Genomic DNA, 21981 nt, shown 5'->3' with positions numbered 1-21981 from the left:
AAACAAGTAGATGGGTTAGGAGGATACTACCCATGGCCCAAGGAGTGGAAGACCCCAGGAGTGGAAGACCAGACAGCAGGCTAGATTAGGGTGTTGGCCGAGCAGATGGAAAACAAGTGATGTGGATCGGGTGTTCTATTTTGATGAGGTAATTGACGGGACTTGCTGATGGATTGATGTGGGAGGTAACAGGATGACTCTTGGATTTCTGGCTTGATAAATGGAATGCATGGAATCTCAATATAATAAAATCGTAAGTAGAGCTGCTCCACTTAAAGAGGAAGAAAAGAAAAGGGACTGGCTGGGTCCCGTCTACTGGGGTGCCTTCCTCTTTTCCAACTCTCCTTGGGTCTCCCCAGAATACCCACATGTGGTTCTCTGTTTGTAGGGTGCTGAGCCACTTGCAAAGCTTATTAAATGCTAGTTCCTACATGTAGTGTTACTGGAACAGAGCACTTAGAGCAGAGAGAGATCAGAATGGTTAATCTGGATGTGTCTGCTGATAGGAACTACATATCCACTGCTTTCAACTAACCCGTGGATTGTTGATTAGAAAGAAATACCTTAAAGCAACTGGCAAGCAGTTTGCTGGCAGGCTTATGGCTCCTTTTTATAAGCTTTTTCTTTTTTTTTAAGAAGTGGGGTTTTTTTTTCTTTTCTTTTCTTTTTTTTTTGTGGACCTTGTGCTTTTCTATTCTTCACACTCTACTGAAATACAATAGAGCCAGTAGCTATTATTTATATTCCTAGAAACTCTACCAGTGGTTCTTCCAGTGGTTGGGATGAATTGTCCTTCCTTTCTTCCTTCCTCCCTTCCTCCCTCCCTCCCTTCCTTCCTCTCTCTCTCTCTTTCTTTCGTAGGCTCCACACCCAAAGTGGCACTTGAGCTCACAACCCTGAGATCAAGAGTCGCGTGCTCTACAGACTGAGCCAGCCAAGTGTCCTTGAATTGTACTTTCTTAACTTAATGACGTTGTTGTGGCGTCATCTATAACCACAAGAACTAAGTAACAAGTAACATGGATGTGTAAATATGTGTCTCTGCTGAAAGCAGTAGAGACAATAGTGTCCCATAGTGCAGCTTCAGAACATTTTGGATATACTTACAGCATATCTAAAAGAACTAAAAGAAACTAAAACTAAAAGAAACTAAAAAAGGATTTGGCCATTGTTTGTTTCCCGTGATGCCTTATCCATTTGAACTGGCTTTACCCCCATCTTTCATCAATTTATACTTTCTGGATTTATTAAAATGAATAAAGGTGAAGCAGAAACATGCTAATTAATCCATTAAGAAGATTCAACACAAGGTCACAAAAGGTCACAAAAGGTAAATCAGCCCCAAACAAAGCTGGCTGGTTTTTGTTTTCCGTTATAATGGTTTGGGTTTTTTGCTTTTGCAAGTAAGTGTAACCAGTCTGTAATGTGTTTCTGTTGTTAGCAGGTGAGTTGTCCAGCTGGAGCCACGCATCCCTCTGAATGACTTTCACAAGCCATGTGGTCCTGCTGAGAGCAGGTCCTGCCCATGATCACTCGTTCTTCTCTTGAAAGAGAATGTTTCCACTCTGCTGGTGTGTATCTCTCGCCCTTCTCTGAATCATTATCACACCTCTGTGACTCCTCTGGCACTTGCTACATCCTGCTCAGCAGTCCACTGTACATCTTTCTTATCTCCCCTACTAGACATTGCGGACATTCCCCAAGATCCAGGCCTTGCCCTTCTGCTCTGGTTTCATCTTGGCTTGCTTGCACTGAAGATTTTCATGCCATATCTCTCATTTTGACCTTTCCCCTTAGCCCCTGACCTGAATTTCCAACAGCCTGCTGAGCATTTCATACCCCCCTCAAGCTCTACGTGTCTAACATTGAAGAGTTCCCCAGCTGCTACCACCTCTTAACTTCTCTGTTAATGATCACCATCCTCCTGGCTGGGGACAAGCACAGTCCTCACGTCTCTCCCACTCCATCTCTCATGAGGCACTCTATCCTATTGATTTTCTCTGCCCTCATCAAAATGACTTATTTACTCTCTGCCAAATACACCTTGCACTTTCCCTTTGCTAATATTATTACCTGCAGTTGCGCCTACCAAGACAGCCCTCCTATCTGCTTACTGAACTCCCAGAGAGAGTTCCAGTCCCACCTGTAAAGTCAGCCTCCACCTGGGCAGCTTCTCTGCCAAGAATTCCACTTCTGACTTCCTTTTTCAAAATGGTCACACATCTTTTCCTTTTGAGACATCAGGTTGTAATGCAGGGTTCTTGAAATCTTTTCTCGTTATTCAGTTTCTCTCATTTCATGGCTACCTATATGTCGGATTGTAAATTTCTTGAAGACAAGAACCATGTCTTAAAAACACTATTGTACTGTGCACAGTGCCTGAACAGACTAGACACTCAAAACTGGTTGGTTTGCATTGGATTTGTCTGATGAGAGAAATGAAGGACAGACACACACTGCAGTTCGGTTTGCAGTTTAGCTGCTCATTCAATTGACCCATGAAATGCAAATTATTTCTTTTCAAGTATATTGCTCACAATGTGTTTTTTTTTCCCCCATGATGAATTGAAAAGAACAAAGTGGCATGATAAAAACTGGGAGAAAAGGACTTCTGGTAGATGTGTTTGCAAAAGTGTATCCCTTCATAACGTACAAGAGTTGCTGGCTGGTGAATTTATTTTCTTCCTTGGCTAAATGATGCTGCATGACAAACAAGCACAACACCCCAGTGGCTACAACAGTAAATCATTATTTCTGTGTGAGTGTGTGGGCTGGCTGGGCAGTTCTCCTGATCCAAGCTGTTCTCAGTGCGCTCACTAATGTCCCCCAAACCGGCTGTGGGGATCGTAGCCAGTTTTGCTGATCTTGGCTTGGCTTTCTTGGCATCTTGGGCCTTGGGTAGGGTGGCTGAGCTGACTGAACTTAGCCCCATGTGTTCTCCCATCTTCCTGGAGGCTAGCCCAGGCTTGTTCTTGTGGCCATGCAGTGTTGAGAGAGAGAGAGAGAGAGCTCACCAGGTGGGGGCATGGCCTCTTAAGATTCAGAGGTAGCCCATTGCTATTACTCTTTCCCACTGGCTAAAATAATCACCAGACTAGCTGGGATTCAAGGGGGGAGTAATAGACCCCACTTTTGATGGGGAAGATACAAATTCACATGACAAAGTATATGGAACTGGAGGTGGAGAGCGTCCCAGTTGTTTTGCACTCAGTCTACTCCAGACTTGACCAGGTTCCACGTACCAGCACTGCTTCCTAGTTTGCATAGTATTGGGCAATCCATTGAACTACTGTGTAGGGGCCAAGGGCAGGCTGCCCCAAGATGAGCTGCTCCGGTACGAAGATTATTTGAAGCGAAAGACAATCGAGACCCTACAGGTTGAGAGACTTTTGCCTCTCTGTGAACTGCCCAGAAGAATCTAAATTAGGGGTGGGGTGGGGGAGGGCCTTTCCCAGAATAAGGGTTATTGGTAGAGGTAAATTTTATCTAAGTGACCATCTGTATGGCAGGGCAAACATCTAAATACCAAGCATCTGCTCTTTTTGTTTCCCTGTGATTTGCATTCCTTGTCTCTGAAGTCCTAGACCTTCTTCCCCTGTTCAGGAAAATAAATATGCCTCACCTCATTTTGCCTGTTTTCAGAATTTCTGTGTCTGTGTGGATTCCCTATAAATACACTAATAAATTTAATTTTCTCTTGTTCATCTGTCTCACGACCATTTGATTCTTAGTCCAGCTAGAAGGACCGAGAAGCGGACAAGAGCTCTTAGTCCCCAAAACTCTGAGCTACTTTCCCTCACTTGGAAAATTGGCACTGCAAGAATGAATGGAATACACAGGGCTGGAGCACTGGAGGGGATTCAGTAAACCCCCTCACAACCCACCTCCAGCCACATCAAGGTGGGAAACAAGTGTACACCAGCTGTGAACATTATGGACATTAAATAACTTTATTTAAATTTAATCTGGAGAACCAAAATGCTAAAACCAAACACATACGTTGGGCAAAAAATGACCTAAAAGTTTCAGCAACAATTTGAAAGATTGTGGATAAATTAACTGGGAAACAAAGCTCAATGTTTTTAAAATCCTCAGGGCCTTGTGCTCCTCCAATGGGAGCAAGAAAGGGCAGGTCATGAAATCTGTGGGTCAGGCCCTGGGGAACTTCTCACCTCCTTTTTTTCCATACTCCACACCTGGTTGGGACAAAACCAGTAGCTTTTGTCTCTTTCCCCTTCTTTATGGAAACATGCATTTCCATCCCAGATGTGTTCCCTGAAGGAATCTCAGCTTGGTCAGAGAACTCTCAAATTGTACACACAGCAGCTCTGAGCCAGGGAGACTGTTGATTTCAGGGAGAAAGCATTGGGTTAGGTCTGAGGCTATCATGGTCCTGCCCATGGCTGCTGACTTTGTTCTGAGTAAATGATTCATAAATAGTAATTGAATGAATCTACCAGAGGAAGAACAGCAGAGGTAAACAAACAAGGTGATGCATAGCTACCTTCACTCATCCTGCAAAGATTTCTTGAAATTCCTATTCTGCTAGCATGGGGGGGGGGGCGGACTGTAAATGGACAGGGTTCCTGCCACCAAGTAGCCTATCCTCTATGTGCTCAAGAGAGGAGTATTTGTTATTTTCAGCTAACATCTATTTTTTTTCTTTTTTAGATTTTATTTATCCATGAGAGACACACAGAGAGAGAGAGGCAGAGACAGGCAGAGGGAGAAGCAGGCTCCATGCAGGGAGCCTGATGTGGGACTTGATCCCGGGTCTCCAAGATCAGGCCCTGGGCTGAAGGTGGCGCTAAACCACTGAGCCCCCCGGGCTGCCCAGCTAACATCTATTTTTATTTTTTCCCAGCTTTACTGAGATATGATTGGCAAATAAAGATTGATCTAATATGCACAATGTAATGATGTGCATATATATATTATGAAATTATTACCACAATCAAGCTAATAAAACAATTATGAAATGATTACCACAATCAAGCTAATAAAACATCCATCATGTCACATAGTTACTTTTCTTGCGTATGTGTGGTGAGAACACTTAAGATCTACCCACTGGGAAAATTCTAATATACAATAGAGTACTATTAACTATATCACCATGCTGTACTTTGGATTCCCAGAGCTTTCTCATAAGTAAAAGTGTAAATCCTTTGACCACTATTTCTCCATTTCTTCCACCACCGACAATGGCAACCACTACTCTACTCTCTGCTTCTGTGAGTTGGAATTTTTTAGATTCTACATGTAAGGAAGATCATACAGGAATTGTCTTTCCATGTCTGGCTTATTTCACCCAGCATGATGTCCTCCAGGTTCATCCATGTTGTTCCAAATGGCAGGATCTAGTTCCTTCTTTATGGCTGAATAATATTCCATTTTATAAACACATACCACATTTTCTTTATCCATTTGCAGCAGCATATATTTAGGTGGTCTCCTAAATAGTGTATAATTTCCTAATAGTGAATAATCACTTCCTACAGTGAATAATTCTGTGAACATTTATTAAGTCCTTACTGTGTGTCGGCTCCTGTGCTAGGTACTTTAGTAGTATGCTTCATTTAACTTCCACAACAGACCTACAAGGAAGGGGTTCTTATTTCATTTTGTAGGTGTAGAAGCTGAAATTTTGCATTGCCCAAGGTCACCCAGCCAGCAAGAGGTGGAGCTGACTTTGAACTCAGATCTACCTAAAAGCAGAGCCTGAATTCTTTTTTTTTTTAGAGCCTGAATTCTTAATCACTATGGGCTAGAGTTAAATGGGAAGGCTTTGATATGTTTGTTTTATTTTTTTATCTCATTTATTTTTATTATGACAATTTTCAGAGAAAATGTTGAAAAGGTATACATCTGCTGCTTCCTAAATTCTAGGTTAACATTCAACTAAATTGCTTATCACCTGACTCTCCATCTCTCTCCCTCCATCCAACCATTCACTTTTTTTTTAATGCCTTACAAAGGAAGTTACAAGTGTCAGTAGAAGTTGGGATTTGAATTAAGCCTGGAAGGATGTTATCAAGTTTATAAAGATGGAAGAGAGAGAAGAAGCAGAAGTCCAGGTATGGGGAAAAGTGTGGGTGAAAAAACACTGGGCAGGAATGTGCATGATGACTTCACAGAGCAAGAAGGAGACTATGACAGAGGGTAACAGGTGGAGAGAGTAATAATGAAGGATGGACAGGAAAGCTGGATGAAAGAGAACTTTGGCAAACCAACAGAGGAATTCCATTTCAATGAGAATAAATAAGTAAAATAGGAACTACCAGAGTTTCCAGCAGAAAGAATGTAGGGCATGAACAGTATCGGAAAGGTTAGTTGTCCAGATTGGCAGGAGTAAGGGAATACTAAACTAATAGAAGGCTCTGCATAAGGGAATCTGAGTCTGGGGATCGGTAAGAATAGATAGGGAGAGAACATAATTATTAAGAAAATTTAATATAAGAAATTTGTTTTATTGTTTTATTGTTGCTTAAATTCAAAAACAGTATTTGCTAGGATAGAATAATAATGTAGAACAACACAATCTAAATTAATTTTTTTCTAATAATGTTTTTCACGTGTGATCTTCAGAAAATAACTTCACTTGACAGAGCTTCGTGAGTGAGTGGATATCCATGTTCTGCAGATGTTGACCTGGTCAGGCTCTGTGCCAGCTGCATTCATGCCCATTATCTCATAGAATCCTTTTTTTTTTTTTATAGAATCCTCAAAGACCCAGAGAGGGAGGCACTTCTGCTCCTCTCAGCATTCCTCTAACCTGGTTAGAGGCAACCTGGTTGCTACAGGAGGTGATTTTGCCCCTGCCCAGGGGACATTGTGGCAACGTCTACAGACAATTTTGATTGACATGACCAGGAGGGTTACTGCTGGGTAAAGACCAGGGATGCTGCTGAACATCCTACAATGCATAGGGGCATCCTCACGATGAAGAATTATCAGATCCAAAATGTAATTAGTGTGGAGGATGAGAGTCTAACCTAATTAGTTCAGAAGCTGGGATAAGTAGCTGCTCAAGTCATATTTTTTGAAAAGTACTATTGGTCTAAGCTTATAGATGAGAAGCATGGGCTTAAGAGGGTTAAGAAATTTCCTAAGTTCATACTGCCAAGGAGTGGAAAAATGGGGTTTTTACTTTGGTCTTTTGGTTCCAAATTCAATGTTTTCCAGTTATATTAAGGACTCTGAGAAGAAGAAAAAGGGGTTAAAATAATTCCATTGTTTCAAGTCACAGGAAATGGGAGAATTTTAGCACCAAAGACCAAGGTGGTGATGTCTAAGAGGAAAAAATAGAAAGTCAGGGTTTGGGAGGGTGGCTAACCACAGAGTGTACTAATAACTTCAGTTCCTGATAGGTTAACATTTGAAGGGATGGGGTGGGGATAAGTTAAGTGACTATGTCCACTGGGGATCTGGCAAGAAGTCCTGAAGCTCAGAAAGAGGTCAGAATCGGAAATGCACTGCCTGTGACAGGCAGGTGTTAGCCATGGTCATGACAAAAGGGGTGTGGGATATGGGTTAAGAAAAGAGAACAGAGAAATAGAGGCTGAAGTCTAAGAAAATGTTCGTAAGAAAAGAAGTGCTGAAAGAGGAACCAAGGAAGACAATAAAGAAAATGGGATCCCAAAGCTGCCCACAGGATGTGCTTTTATTAAAGAAGCCAGAAGATTAGGAGTTTGAGAAGAAGGTCATTCAGAAATTTATGTTTCTTGGTGTGCCGGGAACAAGGTCCCTGTTTCCCATTCCACAGATTGCCCTAATTTGTATAACTGGCAGCTGACAATACTCGCATCTTTTGTATGCTGTTTGTCGTTTTCCTTAGAATTGTTATTAGTCATAAAAATAAGCTTTCAACTTCTATTTAGGCAAAAGCCTCAAATTGCCAGCCCTAACCCTTAGGCTTCCGGTAGCTTCTGGTCTGACGTGGACACCCCAAATATTGCTTACCTGGAGCCAATGTTCTCATTTCTCTCTGCTGAGTCCACACATCCTTGTTTGACCAAATAACAGGAACAAACAATTCCCTCTATAATGGATGTACCCTAAGGTGTCACGCTTCCAAGAATCTCAGCTGAAAATTGATTCCTCTGAACTATGGTGCAATATGATTTTAGTTAACACTCTTCCTATTACCAAATGGTAGGGATTTGAGCAAGTATGCCGAGCCTCCAGGCCAGGACAGTAGAGGTAGCGCCCAGCTCTGAACAGGGAGGAAGAACGGAGGGGTGGGGTTGGAGCACAGCTCTAAATGGTAGCTGCAGTCCCAGAGCAGCTGACATGTCAGCAAAAGGCCATTTAACTAATAATGACGTAACTGTAGTACTATGTCCCCCCAACAACTTTATTTTTTACAGCAAAATGGCTATTAATGCATATACTGGTAAGATTTTTTGCATGTTTGCTATATGCAGGGAATTACATTCAGTGCATCCTATGGATTACTCCATTCTGACCCTCACGAGGATTCAGTGACCACGAGGACTCAGTGGCCTGCATTTAATTATCAATTCCTCCACCCACCTTAGGACAGCTGAGGTTCTGACAAAGACTTGAAAAGCTGGAGTACTGGGGCTCGCTTCCTCATCAAAATCCTGGCTCTAAGCACCACTGTACACTAAAACTTTCTGTGATGAGGGAAAATGGTTTATATGCTGCCCAATATAATAGCTACAAGCCACACCTTGGTATGGAGCCCTTGAAACTTGGTTAGTGCAACAGATTAGCACTAAACACACACACACATACACACACACCCCACCTGAATTTTCATTAAAACATAAATATAAATTGCCACATTTCATAGCCGTATGGAATGCGAAACATTTTCAACCTTGAAGGACGTTCTATTGGGTAGCGCTGCTTAGGAGAAATGTTGCCTTTTCCCTTTCCTCCCTGGTTGGATTCCAGGGCAAGCAGAAGGGTCTTTCTCCTCGCCTCCCACCTCCTCCAAACCTCCAACCTCTGAGGAAGGAGATTCCCCTCCTCTCCCCTTCTTTCCCTGCTCCACTTCCACACTGCCCATCCGCAGAGCATCAGACTGTTCAACAGCCTTACGTTCGCAAGTGGAAATGACCTTTCCAAATCAGGCACTGCCAGGCGGCATCACCCTCCTCTTCATCAACAATCTGCAATTACTCCACTCTCACAAGACGGAAATCATTCTGCCAGAGCCACAATCAGGCAAACTAAATCTGAACATTCCAAGAATCAAAAACAAACACAAAACCCAAACACATAGCATTTAACGAAATAAACAAAGCGCATGCTTTGGGCTTTGCTAGAGCCGCTCTGTAAGTGGTGACTTTAGTTAGACAGAAAGGAAGCCTGTGAGGTTTCCTTCTACTCTCCAAAACTTTTTTTCCTCAAAACTTTTTCATAGAACTGGTTGTCCTACATTATTTAAATGGAGAATGGACCTTATTTGCCACCCAAAACAATGTTATGAAATGTAAAAGTATTCAAGCCTGGAACCTAAAGACCTTCACAGATGAGTGCTCAGGGCTTTCCAAGGTTGTGCGTTTATAAATCCATTTTCAGTGCTAATGAATTCTTTTACAAGCCGTATTTGCTAATTCTTAGGTGTGTTTTAGACATAGATTCACTAATCATTCCTTAGATGTAATCCAGAGGTTATTGCAGGGAAAATAGGACATAAAGTCCAGATTTATAAAGAGCAGAAGATTAGGGGGAGAAGAAACGATCAGGGGTAAACTGAGGAAGGGCTTTATTAGTCTATTTTTTAAATATACTGAAGTATTGGGTGGGTACTGCTCAGTAACTTTGCAGTTCCCTTTTCAAAATTTCCTAAAAATCTAACTCATACTGAAACTTTGATACACCACTGATCCAATCTCCCAAGGATTCTTGTTAAGATGCAGATTACCGTTGAGAGGTGCTGGGGTTGGGCCGGAGATCTCACACCCCCAGCAGGCTCCCAGATGACCACGGTGCTGTTGAGCAGCAAAGGGGGGGAGAAGGCAAGAGGTGGGGATCAGACCGGCAGTTGGGAGAACTTGCTTCTGACAGTGATTTACAGGAAGGTCAGCCTAGAATCTGCCTTAGGTGGGGAACGTCTGGGCAAACCTGGGACGCCGCTTCTGTAGGCCGCTGAGACCCCAGGCTTCCAGGCAACGAACGTTTGAGGGATGGGGCGGACCCCCGCAGACCAACCGCAGTCACGTCCCGCGGGGGCGTCTTACACGCCCAGCGCCTGCACCTCCTTCACCGGGCCCGCTCCGCACGCACGGGACTAGGATTATTCTCCCTTCGCAGGAGAGGAAAGTGAGGCTCAGAGGCTTAACTTGCTCAAGGTCACAAGCGTTTCAGGAGCGTTGAGTCCAGCTCCACCGAACTCCAACGCTTTAAACGAACACTTTGGAGCCTCAGTGTCCCGAGCTGTGGCCGGCGGAGGACGCATCCCTGCAGGACAACGTGTAAGGGAGCCCCGTGCCCGCCGACCCCGCAGGGAGAAGTTCCTTTGGAGGGCACGGAGCTCGCTCCGCTCGCCGACGGCTGCTAAGGGTCACGGCGGACCCCGGGGGCGGAGGGCGGTCCCAGAGCGAGCCGGCCCTGGACGCCGCGGCCGGCCCGGCACGGAACCGCGCGGCGTCCCCCGCGCCCCGCGCCGCGCGCCCCGCCGAGGGCCGATCCCCGCCACAAGCCCCTTCGGCCCGCGGGGCAGGGTCCGCCGCGGCGCTGGCGGGCGGGGGCCGAACCTGCGGCGCGTTTCCGAGTCCGGGCGCCGGGCTCTGCCCCGCCACGCTCCCCCCTCCCGCGCTGCCCGCGGGGCCCCCGCCCCAGCCCGCCGGCGCCTCCGCCCCGAGCGCTCCCCGCCCCGCGGAAGCGCGGACCGCGGCGGCTGCGGCCCGGGAAGGGGGCGCCCGGGGGCATGTCCGCGCGCCGCCGCCGGGGATCCAGCGGTCCACGCGAGGTAAGGGCGCGGCGGGCGCGGGCGCGGGCGGCGGGCAGCGGGCGGCGGGCAGCGGGCAGCGGGCGGCGGGCAGCGGGCAGCGGCCGGGCCGGGCTGGGCTGGGCTGGGCTGGGCGTGGGCCGGCGGGGGCGCTCGGGGCCCCTCGGGCCGCCGACAGGCCTGTGCCCACCTGTCCCGCGGGTGTCGGGCCCGCGCCCCAGCAGTGTCGGGGCAGGTGGCTGCAGAGGAAGCGCCTCCGATCCCCCCGGGCTTTCCAAGGGCAGATTTCCCGGTGTGATAGAGGCTGCTTTTCCGCTGGACTGGGCTGTCGGTGTCTTTTTCAAAAAAATGTTTTAAATCTTCTGCCTCAGGTAATAATTTTTATTTATCGTGTGTAATGTGCTAACAACACGTCAGCCTTCAGAACCCTCAATTTACTGAACTTAATTTCTCTTCCGTCTCTTGTCCTCAAGGAGGGCCCTGATCCCCGTAGTGCAGACTTACGGACAAGCGTTGGCAAGCAAAATTTTAAGCACGATTCCGGTAAGCCCTGGGGCTATTCGGTCAGCCTTCCGTGTTCACAACTCCGCTTTCTGACCATCTTACAACTCTCCCCGCCCCCCGCCCCATGTTGAGTCAGATGGAACCTACCAGAACACTGGTTAAACCATTCCATTCTGATGGGACTCAAATTGTTTCATCCAACTTGTTTGCTGAGAGCTGGGCACTCTAAAGGCGTAGCCAGCTTAACCCAGAAGAAAGACAAAGTCTGACAATTTTTTTTTTTACATTTTTAAATTTAAATTCAATTTGCCAACATATAGTAGAACCCCCAGTGCTCATCCCATCAAGAGATGCCCTCTTCACTGCCCATCATCCAGTTACCCCATCCCCTTAGGAGTACCCACCATTTGCTTGGAGGTGGAAGGCCTGACAAATTTAGAAACACATTGTCTCCGCAGATACCTGAGATCACTAGCTTTTAAAATCATCAAAGGATCCTGCAGTTTGTCTCCCTGCCCTCCCCCACCCCTTATGCCAAACTAGTCTAATGGTGTCTGACTCTCCCCAGGTGCCCAAAGTATGTCTGTTAACAAATTAAATGATGAAAATAAAGAGTCATAAATAAGTGACTAGATTTGGTCGCATAATCACAGGATCTTGGAAATTGAAAAGGGTTTTAGGGATCTTCTACTCAAACCCTTTACCTTGCCTGCCAGGAAGCTCAGATGCCCGTTGGCAAGGATTGGCTAAACTCATACTGTTCATTGGTGATGGAAGCAACACCACAGTCCAGGCCTTCTCCTCTCCACTTAGTTCTGCTTTCAAAGCATCTTGCTTCTAGGCATTTTGAACAAAAAGGATATAAGTAGAATCACCTGGAATGATATCATTTTCCTGTTCTTATTTATTTTAACTGGTGGAGTTTTGAAATAATTGAGAGGTTGATTTAGTCAAACCACCTCTGTAGTACAGCTTTAAAATTACAAACCCTTAATTTTAAATAATATTTGCATTCTTGAACAACGATGAATATGCAGATACATCCTAGATGAATATCCAGAGAAGAAAGGTACTCAAAACAGGTGGGCTCAGTTTACCTCCATCTCTCCTTAGAATCTCAGCTCCCTGTGGTGATGACTGGTTAGAGTAAAAGGTATAATGTATGACTTCGGGGCCAATTTGAGAAAAGGGGTTTATATGAGGATCATTTGTGTGCAATTTTGAACAGCATGAACTTAGAGCTGAGATGGGAACACTAAGCTGACTTCTTCAGCATTTTGGGCATTGCACATTGTTTATGTTTTTCAGTTTAGTTCAATTTAACAGAGATATTTATTCACCTACTATATTATATAGTGCCTACTATGTGCCTGGTGCTGTTCTGGGCATTTGGGATCTATCCGCCAACACAGCAACGAAGTTTGTTTCTGTGGAGCTCAAATTGTGATTCATTCATTGGAATTTTTTCTGGATTTTGTTTGGCAGGTAGAATTTTGGTTTTGCCTAAAGTGGGGAAATGAACATAAATGTTCCAAATTATCTTCCTTCCAATCCCCTGACCCTGCTGATTTTATAACCACTGAAAACAAACAAAAGAAGGAAATTCATATAAAGTACTTTGACTCCTATGAATGTATATCCTCCTGTACATGAAGAGCGGGTCCCACAGTTGTCTATTTTATGTATGTTCATTTGGAGACCCTTAAATTATATTTCCTTTAGTGCAGGGACATCATTGTGCTGACATTAAACTTAATGAAGTGTGGGAGAATTCGTGTTCTTGATAGTGTTAGCGCTAGCCATGTTAGTGTCGCATACTGTAATTGTACCAATGTGTGAGATGGAGCTTCTTATTTATTTATGAAGATGGTGTTCTGCTTTCATTTTCTCTCACTTTACATTCTGTCCCCCACTCCCCTCCGCATCCCCAGGCCTCACAGTGTTGTGGCTTCTCGGTAAATCCGTTACCACGGAAGGTTTTATTCAGACATTCCAGTTTTAAGCATTTTTCTAGTTCCCTCAACTGCTTTTTCTTCAAAATGGCATGGTTTGCAAGCTTAGGCATGTTTATTGTTTTTAACAAAGGCTTATCAAAATGAACTTGGCAGTTTTTCAGTCGTATACAGCCAAAAAAAAGTATTCAGTGCAGCTTTTGTGGTTGTTTATGCATTCCTTACCTAACCTATTGCTTTGCTTTTAAAAATCGCTAATTTGGAAGCTATTTGCTTCTGAGAACCTTGGTAGGATATCTCAAAACTAACCCATTAAAGTGGTAGAGTGTAATAATTTAATTGAGAAAAAATCAAATCCACATTTGATGTTGGGAGATTTTGAGTACCAAGATTTTTCTGTTTTTAATATGTTCGACATCAAAGGATGTCAGAAAGTGTCATTATCTAACAAGGTCCTATTTGAATATGGTCTCTGTTAAACACTTGGAGAAGAGTCACGATTTTTCTTTTTTTTTTTTTTTAGATTTAAAAAAATATTCACGACACACACACACACACACACACACACAGAGGCAGAGACATAGAGGGAGAAGCAGGCTCCTCGCAGGGAGCCCGATGTGGCACTCTATCCCTGGACCGGGACCACGCCCTGAGCCAAAGGCAGATGCTCAACTGCTGAGCCACCCAGGCATCCCGAGAGTCATGATTTCTGATGGCTGCTAGGGACCCAGATTAGTTGATTGCCTTCAGCTGGCCACCACGTTGCCCCATCAGATGCTCATCTCCGCTTTCCCTCTTCTTTTATCCCACATTGATGGATGGGGTGAGCTGCTGTAGCCACGTAGGAAGTCACACACACCTAAATAAATTATTTAATGTGCTCCTTCTTTGTTTATTTAATAAATAATAAATACTTATTGAACTTCTCCTTATTTTATATATTTGTATGAAGATGGGGTTTTGAGCACCTCTTTTTCCATGCTGGTGGCAGTAGGGGCTATAAAGCCACAGAACTTGCCTCTGCAATAGCTTACAGCCTCATATGGGAAAAAAAAGACATTGTATGACTAGCTATAAGACAGGTTGTGAACACCATGAGGTCGGTAAGTACTTTGGAAATTAAAGGGGAGGAGAGAAAGCATGCAGAGCATGCGGATGCTGTGAGGAGTACAAGGTTTGGGGAAGACATGCTTGAGCTTCTCCTTGAAAGACAGGTAGGGTGGTAAAGCTTCCTAGAAGCAGGAGGGTATATCTGTCTTTATGGGAACGTACCTTTGCTTTTTTTTTTTTTTTTTTTTGAAGAACTATCAAAGAGTTCCTTTTAGGGGCCAGGTAAAGCTGTGTTGGGTTGCATGATAAACACTTATCACTTCTGCACTGTCTGCATGCTTCGCCCTCCATCTTGGGTAACAGAGTACTGACCCACACTAAAATAACTCGGGGTTGGGATGTTTAGGTGGCTCAGTTGGTTAAGTGGCCAATTTTTGGTTTCGGATCAGGTCCTGATCTTGGGGACCCGATCACCTTGAGCCCTGCGTCGGGCTCCACACTCAGCGGGCGTCTGCTTCAGGATTCTCTCTCGCGCTCCCTCTGCCTCTCCCCCTACCCACTCTCTCTCTCTCTCTCTAAAATAAATGAATAAATCTTTAAAGGAAAAAAGAACAACCAACAACTCAGGGTTAGCCAGTACTCTCCTTCCCTCTGAAACCCCTCCTGGTTGTTGCTTAGAGCACAGAGGTCACTGTGGCAAATAGCTATCATCACAGTAAATTGGTGTACTTTGCTTTTTTATGAGCTCTTGTGCATACTTATAGTAGTGTTTGCTCATAGTCCTGTGTATTCCAGTAGCACTGGCCATTATAATTTTGCAGTTTAATGAAATATTACATAAGGTGATACAATGATACATTTACATAAGGTAAATGCCAAAGAATGCTTTTCTATAAAAACTAAATTGATTGCCATAGGCGCATAAAAGTAAGTTATTTCGAAAAACAATGTCAACACATGCTATATAACATGAACCATGAAGACATTATGCTAAGTGAGAGAAGCCAAATGCAAAAGACCACAGATTGTATGATACGTCCACAATAGGCAAATCCATAGAGACAAAAGTATGTCCGTGGTTGGCGTGGTGTGGGGGCGAGGAAAATTGATCATGACTGGCAATGGGCACGTCATTTCTTTTTGGGATGATGGCTTTGTTCTAGAATTAGATGGTGGTGATGGCTTTATAACATGTGAGTGCACTAAAAACCACTGTAGCCTTTAAAATGATTAAAATAGAAATTTTATCTCAACCCCTATTCCGAAGACAATGAAGCTAAAAAGAGAAAGGGCAACATCAACAAACAGCTTACTACTGCTGAGATGTGGTAAAGCTGTAAAAGATTAGAAAACTATATTAAAATACAGAAAGATTTTGTACTCAGGCTTTTCCACAAGTAACTTTAAGGTACAAGTACTTTTATTGTCTTTGAGAAATGTGGTACTGTGATAGACAAAGTGAAAAATGCTGATCTAGTGGACTTCTTAGAAGTGATCTTGTTTTTAATGACATTTGTTCTTATTTTACATAGTAATGGGAATTCTTAGCCCTTGTTACCAGTTAGATATCCCCAAATGTATTTTCACTTTTGGTTTTTGTATTAAGAGTAGCACTGTGATGGATTTGACCAGTCTGAACTCTGTTTTGCAGATTTCTGTGAGTTTTCAAAGAGTCTCGGGAGCTGTTAGGGACATGGGGACAATGCGGGGAAAGATGTCCTTCATCCAGTGTGGGGTTCTTTATGGTGATCTCTTCTGTAACCTGAGCAGGTGTGCTATTCTAGATTTCACATTTTGGGTTTCCAAGTAAGATTTTATCTGAACAGTGGATTTCTTGGTGAAAATAGGTTTGTAAATGATTGGGCCACGTGTTTGTAAGTTTCTGTTTCCCTTTCCCTGCCAAATTTGGTTATGTCATTCTGGTAGTTGCTAATTATTTCAAAATACTACTGTGCACCTGTGTTGAAAATGCATGGGAAGACATTGGTCTTATTAACTTTATATCCTCTGTGCCTGAGAGAGAGCCAAATGAGCAGTTAGATATTCTGGGCAAGAAGCATAGATTGGGAGTTATTAGCATAGAGAGTCAGTGTAAGTCCTGTGTGTATGGAGGTAACCACCCAATGAGAGTGTTGATAGAGAGATGTGTGGTGAGTCAAAGATAAAATTCTGAAGAATGGCTGTGCTGGGTCAGGTACCCTCTGTACTCACATTTTGGTCAATAAAGTTTTCTCTTTAGTTTGCTATTTCCCCACATATGCTTGGGCATAATTGTCAAAAGAACTGGAGCCTGAGTGTATACAAGTGGGGGTGGGGGTATGGGGTAGGGTTGGAGCATAGGCTGTGGAAAGCAGCCAAGGAAGTTTTCTCTTTCTTTGAATACCCTACATCCTAGAGGGCTCCTTCTATATGTGTATTGATGTACAGAACGAGAAGATAGACTTGAGTGTTTGCCTCATGGATTTGGTACTGAGAGAGCCATTGCTGTGTTTCTGGCATGCAGTGATTTATTAAGAAGCATTATGGTTTCTTGGTTTTTAAAAACATGGACTCCACCCCCCGTACCTCACTCCAGGTCTTCATTCTAAACTTGTGGTACTAAAGTGGTGACTGCTAGGTTCTGAGTATGGTCGCAGTGAGACCTCAGGTAAGTCCCCATTCCAAGGGGTCTGAAGCTTTATTTTGTTTCTTTGACACAGATCCTAACTTCAATGCTGGCCAGCTGTTTGCAAATTTGTTACAAGTCTCAAAAGGCAACAGCCTGTTAACATAATTTATAAACTCATAAACCCTCTCAGAAAAAAATCAAAGTACCATGGTAAAGAATAAATAAATGTTCATAAATAAGACACTGGCAAAAATATTTTACTTAATAGTTAGGGAGTTCCAGTGATAAGGGTCATTGAATCAAAAAATTAAGCACCACATATTTTTCCCTCTTGTTTTTACTTCTTTCATTTGATTCCTTCCACATTCAAAAAAGATAAGTTCTAGGGACACCTGGGTGGCTCAGCAGTTGAGCACCTGCCTTTGGCCCAGGCCGTGATCCTGGAGTCTCAGGATCGAGTCCCGCATCGGGCTCCCTGCATGGAGCCCGCTTCTCCCTCTGCCTGTGTCTCTGCCTCTCTCTCTCTGTGTGTCTTATGAATAAATAAAGTCTGTTTTTTAAAAAGCTTTAAAAAAAGATAAACTCTAGATAACCATATATTCTAATTTTATGAGAAATTAAGGTCTAATTAAAATTTCAAATTTCATTAGAGGGCACCTAGGTGGCTTAGTTGGCTAAACATTTAACTCTTGATCTCAGCTCAGGTCTTGATTTCAGAGTAGTGAGTTCAAGCCCTGTGTTGGGCTCCATGAAGCCTACTTAATAAAATTTTAAAAATTAAAAAAATTTCAAATGACGTTGAATAGCTGATGCATCTGAGTTGGCATTTCAGAATCATTCTGGCACATTCTGCTTTCTTTACAAATTTTTGCATGATCATATATCTAATTAGCAGCAAATACAGGCCATGTTAAGGTAAAGTTTCAGTTTTGTTTTTAAAAATTTTTTGTTAGTTTTAAGCTTGGAAGAGACATTTGAATGAGATAAAATAGAATTAGTTACTTTTAAAGCCTCTAATAAAAAAATACTGGGATTAAGCAAAGTTAAAATAACTCAGTGAATTTACCTTTTCATCAGGCAAATGTTTGCTGAGTACCCAGCATGTACTAGACACTGTGTCAGGTGCTGAAGGCCCACAGGGAATAGACAGGGTCTTAACCAAAGGTTTACAGTCTCCTAGGGAAGGCAGATGTGTGGACAAGTAGTTAGGGCATGGTGATGAGTCACCTAAGTGACCACTTGCTTTGGTTCAGAGCCAGAGGTACTTAATGCTGTCAGGTACTTAATGCTTCCTCAGGTGAACAACCTGAGGAAGGGCGTTCTAGGCAGCAGGCACAATTTGTACAAAGGCGCTGAGGTAGGAAAGTAACACTGGGCACTGAAAGACTCATGTGGTTCTTCAGGGGGGTTAGGTGTAGCTGACCTGCAGGGCGAACATGTGGCTGGAAGCCAGATGGGATCAGAGGAACTGGCAGGAGCAAGATCATTCAGGGTCTTGATGTACCACACAGAGGAGTTTCGGTTTTGCTTTGGCTGCTAAGAGGAGTTCTTGAAGGCTTTTAAACAGAGGAGTGGGGGTGGGAATGGGGGTTTGGTGATAAAATTAGCTTGTGTCTCAAACACACATTTCTGAATGAGGCTTGAAGAAAGGTCCAAGAAGGTGACGAGGTAGGGGTCTGTTGAAATGGTACAGATGGGGAGTAAGGTTCCTGCCTCATGATGAAGACTTCTACTTTATTCCTATTTATATTTCTTGGTGCTTGATGACCTTTAGGGCATTTGGTGGAGATGTCTGATAGGCAATTTGATATTCTGGGCGAGCAATCCAAGTGTGGACATCATCAGCTAATAGGCTCAGTTGAACATGACAGGATTGGACGAACGAGACATAATTGGGTGTAATTACCCAAGGAACATAGAAAGAATGAAGTGTGAAATGGGTCAAAAAATTGTGGAGAATCATTAGGGTATGTTCACATTATACCCTGGGCACATGTTGGTCATTGTACCTTTCTTTTTCCCTCAGGTTACATGCTGATCTTTTTCTAGACCAACAGAGAAGGCAGGGACGATGTCTTCTTTCCAATGTCACTGCCATTGTTCGCGGTTCAAGTCCTGTGTTTGGAAATAATCAGGGAGAGTGTTTATAGAGAGACGTGCGATGGGTCAGAGATAAAATCCTTGTGCAGTTCCAGAAAGCACCACTCATGTGTCTGAGTAGATGCGCCTCACTGGGAAGAGTGCCTTCTGGAGTTGTGCTTCAACTGTTGCTGCTTCGCTCGGCCCAGCAGCTGTCATGGTACCTGAGATGTGGTAAGTGTTCCATATGTTTGTTGAATATATGAGTCAATGACAGAACATCTAATGAGTGGTCAGAGAAAGAAGGATCTAGCAAATGAAAGCAAGAAGTGTAGATCTATAGGGAAGAAGAATAAATAGGGAAGGCTCCTGTCATGGAAATTCAAGGAAGAAAGAGTTTCAATAATGAGGGAGTGCCAGATGCTACAGAGAGGTCAACTGATGAAAGATGGCAGAGTTACCGCGGGCAGTTAGGAGTCACTGGTGCTTAAAAACAGCTTGGGTGGCGTATAGGGGAGGATGGAGGCAAATTCCATTCCATTGAGGTGGGAATGAGAAAAGAGATGAGGAGAGTGTAGACGGGTCCTTAAGAGGCTGGGATTGTGAAGGGAAGAAGGTAAGTGAGGGCTGCTGGGAGGCAAGCAGGGTTGACCAGTGTGGGGCCGTCTTCCCGTCTTCAATCCTCTTCCCTTCTTTCCTCTCTTGCATTCCTCCTTCCTGCTTTCAAGGTGAGAGATATTTGGAGAAATTTATAGGCTAAAGAGGATCCAGTGTAAAGGTCTAGGTTCAAAATAGAGAATCCAGGAGAGGGGAGACTCACCTGAGAAATTAAATACGAAAGGGAGCGTCTTTCTTTGTCAAGGGAACAAAAGGGATTAAGGATGCATGTGGATAGGGATGAACTGGAGGAATAAAGCTGAAGGAAAAAATGGAAAATAAACAGCCCACGTGGGCAGCCCGGGTGGCTCAGCAGTTTAGTGCCGCCTTCAGCCCTTCAGCCCAGGGCATGATCCTGGAGACCCACATCAGGCTCCCTGCATGGAGCCCGCTTCTTCCTCTGCCTGTGTCTGCCTGTCTCTCTCTCTCTCTGTGTGTGTCTGTGTGTCTCTCTCATGAATAAATAAATAAAATCCTAAAAAAAAAACAGCCCATGTTTTCTGTACAAACTAGTAACTGGCATCTTGGGGACATTTTATATGTTCTAAGCATTGTTGAAAACCACTATGTATGTTAACTCTCTGAGTTCTTGCAACAGTCATGTGAGGATGGAGTGATCATCCTAATTTTACAAATGAGACAACAACAGCAGAGATGGGCTAAGCATCTTGCCGGAGGTTGTGCAGCTGCTCAGAGGCCGGACCAGGATGCCTTTCAAGCTGGTCCCCATCCTGCTGTGGAGTACGTGGAGTACTTAAGATCTTGAATAAGCAGTGTGCATGTGGAACAGGTACAAGTGTTGCTGCTGAGTCACTCCACGCATTTAGTTTGGGTTGGACATCATCACTGCGCCTTTAATTTGCAAGGTTGAGAGACTTCCTCTAGCAAAACTTGCCTTACCAGTTATAGGAACTGAAATGTTTGGATGATCAGATTGATTCAAAATTGGGGATTGGTGGCTTGGAAGGAGTGGGGGTGTCAAAAAGAGAGCAATTGACATGATGGAGAACAAGCTCCAGTCTCTAAGGAGCAGGCAAGCTAAGGGAATGGGAGAGGCCAGGGGCCTTGGAGCTCAAGGAGGTTGGAAACCAGGTGCAAGAAGAGTTAGGGAATTGTGGAGGAGAGAAGGTTGGGGTTAGGGAGGGATACTAACATCTCACAACTACCGTAGATTTCAAAAGTGAGGATTGGTGCAGGTGACCATTGGTTGATGACTTGGGGAATACATGGCTGAAATTGAATGGAGGTGAATCTTATAGGATGTGATGAGGTCAAGATTGAGGCTGAGATTGACAGAGATGTTGGGCACGTGTTTACTATACTCTGATTCTTGTTGGGAGATGGTGCCCAGTAGCCCTAAGGACTGCTCTGGACTTTAGAAAGCTACAACCCAAGCATGTTATGGTTCTCGGAAAAGATGCAAAAGGTTGGCTGATCTCTGGCATGCAATAAATATCATCTGATAGAACATTGTCTAAAAATGTTCTCAATTTCTCATAGTCTCAATAGAACATTGTCAAAAAAATGGTTGAATAGCTTCTATTTTGCATGGTAGCTTTTGAAAAAATAACTTGCAAGTATCCATTGGCAAAAACTACGTTTCACAAGCAACTTCAGATGCTTTAGCTAAATCATCATTATCACCATGGAAAGAAAGGACTGTGTGCTCAGATGAAACCTCCTCTTCTTCTTCCTTCTCCCCCATCTTTCTTTTCTCTGGGAATGTGCAGTACAGCACTCTGTGGGTAGAGAAGCAACTGAAGATCATCAGGCTTCCAGCTGTTGAGCTTTGTTGTGATCTGTGGAGGTGGGGGTCATGGGAGAGAGGCCAGAAACTTAAATGAGGACTCAGTGTGGTGTCTTTGCCTCCACAGCTGTGCATACCACTGTCTGCTTTTCTCTTCTGCCCATTCAGGATTTCAGGAAATCAAAATTAGATCTGATGTAAGCTCAGCAGCCCCACACGTGAAGACATGGAACTACTGCCTAGGGACAGAATATGTGTGCTGGGCATGATATGCATGTGAGTGACATGTGTAGATAGTGAATCAGGTAGGCTGTTCTGGGGTATAAGGAACAGAAACCCCAACGTGGACTGGCTTCACTGGCAAGTAAAAGGATTTCTTCATTTAGCAGAAAGTCTGGGAGCAGAACATTTGGGCTCTGATGTTATTTTTCTGTGATTCTCTTGGCTCTGTCCCTGCCAT

General features: G+C 43.9%; 1 protein-coding gene across 4 annotated transcripts in view; it reads left to right on the top strand.

Annotated features, from left to right (window-relative positions):
- The first annotated feature begins 10854 nt into the window (after window positions 1-10854).
- The window catches only part of SLC16A12 (solute carrier family 16 member 12), a 78850-nt gene continuing 67723 nt past the window's right edge, over window positions 10855-21981 (top strand). For 2 of the 4 annotated variants that reach the window (XM_055334445.1, XM_055334449.1), the window contains exons 1-3: window positions 10855-10945; window positions 11398-11467; window positions 19065-19351. The gene's annotated coding sequence lies outside the window, so the exon portion shown is untranslated. The remainder of the gene's footprint in view (window positions 10946-11397; window positions 11468-19064; window positions 19352-21981) is intronic. The other 2 variants (XM_055334447.1, XM_055334446.1) reach the window with 2 other exon arrangements.

The sequence above is a fragment of the Nyctereutes procyonoides genome, unplaced genomic scaffold, assembly GCF_905146905.1.
Source record: "Nyctereutes procyonoides isolate TBG_1078 unplaced genomic scaffold, NYPRO_anot_genome, whole genome shotgun sequence".
Taxonomy (NCBI): Eukaryota; Metazoa; Chordata; class Mammalia; order Carnivora; family Canidae; genus Nyctereutes; species Nyctereutes procyonoides.
This window is presented reverse-complemented; position numbering and strand designations above follow the sequence as displayed.